Source organism: Sturnira hondurensis, unplaced genomic scaffold, assembly GCF_014824575.4.
Source record: "Sturnira hondurensis isolate 20B ecotype Veracruz unplaced genomic scaffold, ASM1482457v3 Scaffold0018805, whole genome shotgun sequence".
NCBI classification, from domain to species: Eukaryota; Metazoa; Chordata; class Mammalia; order Chiroptera; family Phyllostomidae; genus Sturnira; species Sturnira hondurensis.
This window is the reverse complement of record NW_028091436.1, coordinates 883191-889658: the sequence shown is the minus strand read 5'-3', so window position 1 is coordinate 889658 and position 6468 is coordinate 883191. Positions and strand designations below refer to the sequence as shown.

Here is a 6468-nt window from a genome sequence, read left to right as displayed (position 1 = left end):
GCAATGCCTTCGTGCGTAACTCTTCTGACCGTTCAATTCTGGGCGTATTTAAAACAAGAAGGACTTCCTCCTTTTTGTCCCACGGCAGCGTGAGCCCCTCTGACAGCAATGACCAGTCCCGCCCGGACGGAAGCGGGTCCTGGGGGACGGGCCCCTGGAAGCACGCCGAGCAGCACCAAAGCTGCCCAGCCAAGCCCCGTCACTGCCCGCGTGCCTTTGCTCTGCTGAGATTTAAAATAACCAGATAACCTCTTTTGTCCAGTGTCTTGTAATCCTCACCTCGAGACATGTTTACTGATTTTAGAGCGAGAAGAAGAGGAAAAAAGAAAAAACAGAGACAGAGAGAAGGAGAGAAGCATGGGTGTGAGAGACAAGCATTGGTCAGCTGCCTCTCGTACGCACCCCGACTGGGGATCGAACCCACAACCTTTTGGTGCGCAGGACAATGCTCCAACCCATTGAGCCACCCACTGCCAGGGCTAATGTGCCCAACCTTATGGACAGGAGGGTGGTGGGGTACATCCAAGTAAAGCTACCTCCACCACCTGACATTGTTTTCTCTCTGGAAATGGTTCCCTCATTTCCCCAAATGCAAAGTTGGATTCTAAGTAGTTTCATCTGTCTTGCCATGGCCTTGACTGTATACTGTTAACCGAGAAAGGGGGGAGCCAATGAAGCACACACTAGCCCGCAATTCGTGGCCCTGTCCAACCCCCCAAGTCCCGAAGGGCTGGACTTCATTTTCCGACGTGGCCCCCGGGGGTGGGGGGCAGGCTCACGGGGAAGGGTCCCGGTCACTGGTTAGTTATGTTCCACGTGAAATGGAACCTTCTCGTCATCTTGGTGCAGTTCCTACCTGATGGAGTTTCAACAGCTTTTTTTCCTCTTTCTCCTGCTCATTACAGAAGAGACATTACGAGGGCTAAAAGGGTCATCCATTAACTGAATGAGATCCAATTATGGGGAAGCCAGAGCGGCCCCCTTGGGCGAACCGAACAGCCCCGCTCAGGTGATCCCGTGAGCACACGTGTAGAAGCCTGAAGATGTTCGTTTTTCTCCAAGATAATTTAATATATGGATGTCAGTGGAACTCTGATGAAAGGCCCCGTCCACTCAGTCCTAGATGCCAAGTGACAAGAATTCCTAGGAAAAAAGTTCTTACCATCAAAAAAATCATTTTGTAATAGATACCCACTATAGGAGTGCACATTCAGGAAAGACAAAATTGTTTAAAAGAACTCAAAGGATGGTTTTGGGCTTTCCCCTTATATTCAAATTGTCCTTAAATTTCAGTTACTGGCATGAGTATTACGGGGAAACCATGGTCTCACACAAATTCTTAGAGAACCTGAACTGATACATTTTGGATATAGAAGTCATACATCATCCTGAGTGATCACCAAGACCCAAGTAGACACTGATGCACAGAAGTGCACAGATACACAGCAATGCACAAAAGTGCACAGACACACAGTGATGCACGGAAGTGCACAGACACACGGTGGTGCACCCAGAAGTGCACAGACACACAGGGATGCACCCAGAAGTGCACAGATACACAGGGATGCACCCAGAAGTGCACAGACACACAGGGATGCACCCAGAAGTGCACAGACACACAGGGATGCACCCAGAAGTGCACAGACACACAGGGATGCACCCAGAAGTGCACTGATACACAGCGATGCACAAAGGTGCACAGACACACAGTGATGCACCCAGAAGGGCACAGATACACAGAGATGCACAAAGGTGCAGACACACAGTGATGCACCCAGAAGGGCACAGATACACAGCGATGCACAAAAGTGCACAGACACACAGTGATGCACCCAGAAGTGCACAGATACACAGCGATGCACAAAGGTGCACAGACACACAGTGATGCACCCAGAAGTGCACAGATACACAGCAATGCACAAAAGTGCACAGACACACAGTGATGCACGGAAGTGCACAGATACATGGTGATGCACCCAAAAGTGCACAGATACACAAGGGTACCCACTCTGGGTACCAGAGACCCAGCATTATTTATATTTCTGTTTGAAGTGTGACACATGTGGAATGTGCTATTTCAGCTGTAACCTTTCTAAAGTAAAATATTACTTGAAAAAAAACCCCAAGATGTAAGTGGAGCTCCAAAAAACACCACTGGAATCCTTTTTATGTATCTGACATGTATGAATTTCCCCCCAAAGTGTTATATTCAAATGAATAAGCCAATGACAAGTAGATATTTACTGGAAATGAAAAAAATAAGTTTGTTTTCAGTTTTGTTACAAATCAGGCAAGAAGTATCATAAAACTTACCTCGAAAGTATTTTATTGTAAACGCTTTTTTACAGGGACATTAGAAAGTATTGGGTTACAGCTCCCAAACCGTTGGAAATACTAATGTGATAAGGGAACACCATGGCCAGAGGGACGAAAGTGCTTCCATAAGGCCTCTTCTCAAAGCAGATTCCCCTGGAAAACAGCCAACCCCCCCGCGGAGTTCCAGGCATCCCTGCGAAACAGGACACTGAGCCCAGCGGGATGGAAGGCTCCAGACTCATCCGGTGCTGGTCAGAGAAGATAAAGACGTTAATTACAAACAAAAACCGAGTTGGGTGGACCATTCGGAGACCCCGTTCACGCTGAACAGCTTTGCAGGAAGGAGGCCCTTTCTGGGCAGGACATTTGTGTTTTCGGTGGCCCCCGGGGGCTGGAGGGAGAGGACACCGGCTTAGCCGCTCAGTTCAGCTGCATCACCCCTGACAGCCTACGGCCAGATTGCCCCCTCGCCTGTCCTTTGGGCTGAAATTAAACAGGAATAGCTGGAGAGCGTTCCAATCTGTTTCTCATTAGGGCAATATGATGGTCTTCAGACAGACGTGGTCTCTGTTGGACGGATAGTGTCTCAACCCCAGCCCTGGGCCTCCCCCTACCCCAGGGTCACTTACGACATCCATCACCTTTTCAAGTTTGGGTTTAGGGCCTGGGGGCGGAGGGCTGGGGGCAGTAGTCCTGGTTTTGCTGCCTCCGTTTTTCTCCTGGTGTTTCCCCACTCCAGTGTCTAGGGGAGAAAGGTCAGTTTCAGCTTTTGCATTCCTTGTTTTAAAAGCCAGATACTGGGATCCCTGCCTCCCTTCCTTCCAGAGGAAAGAATGGTTTCCCCATTCTTTCTGGCTGGGCATGAGTCTAGTTCCCAAGCTCTTCCTCTCCTCTCTGTGCTTTGTTACTGGGATGGACTGAACCTATAGACACTTCCTCAACGTCACTCTGGGTTTGCAGGCAGCCCCACCTGGGCATCCCACCTACTCTTTTTCAAAGCTCAGGGTCTCCCTGCCACCCCTGTCGGGGGCGGGCTTCCACGGTTTCCATTTCCACTGGACAGTCATGGGGGGACGTCCGGTTCCCAGCTCAGCATGGGAGCTGCTGCGAGTTCTCCACTTTATCTGTTTTACAGCAAGTCAAACGCTGGGCAGACTCGACGATGAACATGTGTCGTCGGATGCAGAGGGGCGAATGGTGGGCCCCAGAGACACAGGGGAACTCAGGGAGTCAGAGCTTACAGGGGCAGCAGCGTGCCGGCAGAACCCCCCCCCACCACCACCACGGGAACCAGAGCTGGGGGGAGGGAATCCTGAATGAGAATCAAAAGGTTCCGTAAGACTTAACAACTCCAGCGGGGCCCCATCACGGGGGCCCCACCGTGCGTGACATTTAACTCCTGGAGCTCAGCCAGGTTCACCCGCCCCTCATCACCCCATTCGAAAGGTCTCCCTATAGGCTGCCCGCTTCGAAAAAAAACATCGTAAGGCATTGCAAAAGGCAAAAATACACAATTCCAAGAGACAGAGCAAACATCAGAATCAGATACGGCAGAAATGCTGGAATTTTCAGACCAGGGCTTTAAAACAACAGTCATTAACATTCCAAGGGCTCTGAAGGGGAAAGCAGACAGCAAGAACAGATGGGCAATGCAAGCGGGGAGCCGCAGCCCTGAGAAAGGCCCGAAGAGAAATGTGGGAGGTCAAAAGCCCTGAAATGGAGCCGGAGGACGCCTCTGAGGGGCTCGTGGGTGGACTGGCCTCCCAGGCCGAGGAGACAATCTCGGAGCGTGGAGCTAGTGCCACAGAATCCTCCAAAACCGAAAAGCAAAGAGGAAAAAGACGGAATTTTAAAAAAACAAACACACCAACAGAACAGAATATTCATGCATTGCGGGACAACTAGAAAAGGTAGCACACAGGCAACGTGCGTGCCGGAAGGGGAAGAAAGGGAGAAAGGAACAAAAGAAATATTGGAAACAGTAATGACTGAGAATTTCTCCCAAATTAATGTCAGATGCCGCACCACAGTTTCAGGGAGCTTGGAGGATGAACTGAAAACAAAACAAAATAAAAAGCAAAATTAAAAAAATAAAAAAAAAAACCCAAACCTTCACTTGGGCCTATCATTTTCAAATCACAGAAAATCAAAGATAGAGAAAAAAAATCCCGAAAGAAGCCAGAGGGAAAATACATCTTACATGTTGAGGAACAAAAATAAGAATTAGGTCTAACTCCTCAGAAACCTGGTGAGCAAGTAAAACAACTTACAGCTTGGAGAGAACAAAGCCACCAAGCCAGAATCCTGCACCCGGAGAAACAGTCCTCCGAAAGTGAGGAGAAACAGAGACGCACAAAAATGGAGGGGGTGCGTCTCTAGGAGACTTGCCTGGCAAGGAGCACTAGAAAGTTACGACATTTATGCCCTTGTGGCCTGTCCTCTCTTCTTGCTGTTAGTTAGTATTTCCCTCCCTCTTTGTCTCCAGAATGGCTCTCACTCCCCGACTCAGGGTCTCCCGTGTTCCTCCCGCCATTTTCTGGGGTGTCTGAGAGATTCTCTAATGCCTTTTCCACTCTTTGGGGACACACCCTCACCCCCCTTCTCTGCTGGGACAAACCAAAGCCAGGCAGTCCTGCTCCCTGGCCTTCTGACCCCCCCCCCCGCCCCCGGNCTCACTCCCCGACTCAGGGTCTCCCGTGTTCCTCCCGCCATTTTCTGGGGTGTCTGAGAGATTCTCTAATGCCTTTTCCACTCTTTGGGGACACACCCTCACCCCCCTTCTCTGCTGGGACAAACCAAAGCCAGGCAGTCCTGCTCCCTGGCCTTCTGACCACCCCCCCGCCCCCGGGCTCCCCTGATCAGCCCGCCCTGTCTCACTCTGTCCCACAGCACACACCGCGCCGTACACCAAGCAGAGGTTAATGGCAGTTTCTATCCTGGTTTTTTCCTGCCCCAGCCGTGTTATCAGGCCTTTTTGCCTACTGAGACACACAGTCCCCAAGGCCATATTTACTCACCACCGGACAAGGACAAATTCCACCGGCAAGGCACACATCACACAATGCAAACACCCCGGTGGGCCCCGCAGCGGGGTCTCGCCCAGAGCAGCTCCGAGGCTCTTTGATCTTAACTTTTTAGTTTAAACCAGTTCTGGGGCCATTTAGTCTGCATTTAAAACACCCAGGGGCCGGTCAGGCCGCAGTACCTAGGAACGCTCCATCTCAAGGCTTACTAAACAGAAATTAAGTTTTCTAAGGTATAAAGAAACTGAGGTTTGTCAAAGTAAAACGAGAAATCTGTAGACAAGCAAAGCCCGAATGCACGTCCCAACAGGAAGGCGAATTACACCAGTTCAATCCTCATGCTGCCCCCCGAGCTACTACTGCCCTAGAAATAAATGAACAAATTTGATTTGAATGTCTTACTCTTTTACTCAAAGCTCCAAGCCCTTCATTTATAAACCACTATAGCCTTTTCTGTTTTCTTTTAGACCATCTGAATCTACAAATACCCCTTCCCTGAAGCCTTCTTTGAACCTGCCTAGAAAATAGTCACTCCTGTGTGGGGGCTCCTCGGAAAAGCACGTGACAGAAGAACACGACCTTTCCTTATTGGGTTGGTTTGTTATTTAACTCTCTGCAGAGCGCTGCTGGAATTTTTTTTTTTATGGCACATAGATAATTTCTTACAAAGTCAAGTAACTTGACGCAGGAAAAACTGAACATACGCAACCACAGCGAGCAGATTCGCAGCAATCTGCTTTGAAAGTCTGGTGTAAAAGTGAAAAACCTCTAAGGGCTGGCGCTGACGCCCGCTGGGAGGGTTAGCAAGCGCCCCTGCGCGCCCTGCCCCCAGCTTTCCGGTGACGTCACTCAGTGCCGTTAGCAGATTTGCGTCATAGCAGCTTTGCGTCATAGCAGCTTTGCGCCACGGAAATCAGCAGAGGCGGTGAACCGGGGCTCGCTCCCGGCTCCCCGTGCCCCCCTCCCAGAGTCCCACACTCCACGAGAAACCCTGCTTAAAAACCCACTCCCCACGCACGTTTGGTGTGTAATCAGCCTCATCACCAAATTTGTAGTCGGATCATCGGATTTTATAAAGGGCAAGTCTCAATTCACAAGTCTCGTCGGCTTACCTTTCGGGGCTGTCGCC

At 50.2% G+C, this 6468-nt stretch overlaps 1 long non-coding RNA gene across 1 annotated transcript; it reads right to left on the bottom strand.

The window, feature by feature from the left end:
- Positions 1–2298: 2298 nt before the first annotated feature.
- On the bottom strand, positions 2299–4664 carry LOC119003921 (uncharacterized). Its single transcript, XR_005070077.1, has 3 exons — positions 4587–4664; positions 2958–3058; positions 2299–2564 (listed from the first exon to the last, which is right to left on the bottom strand). It is a non-coding gene; the product is annotated as an uncharacterized LOC119003921 (long non-coding RNA).
- Positions 4665–6468: the final 1804 nt, after the last annotated feature.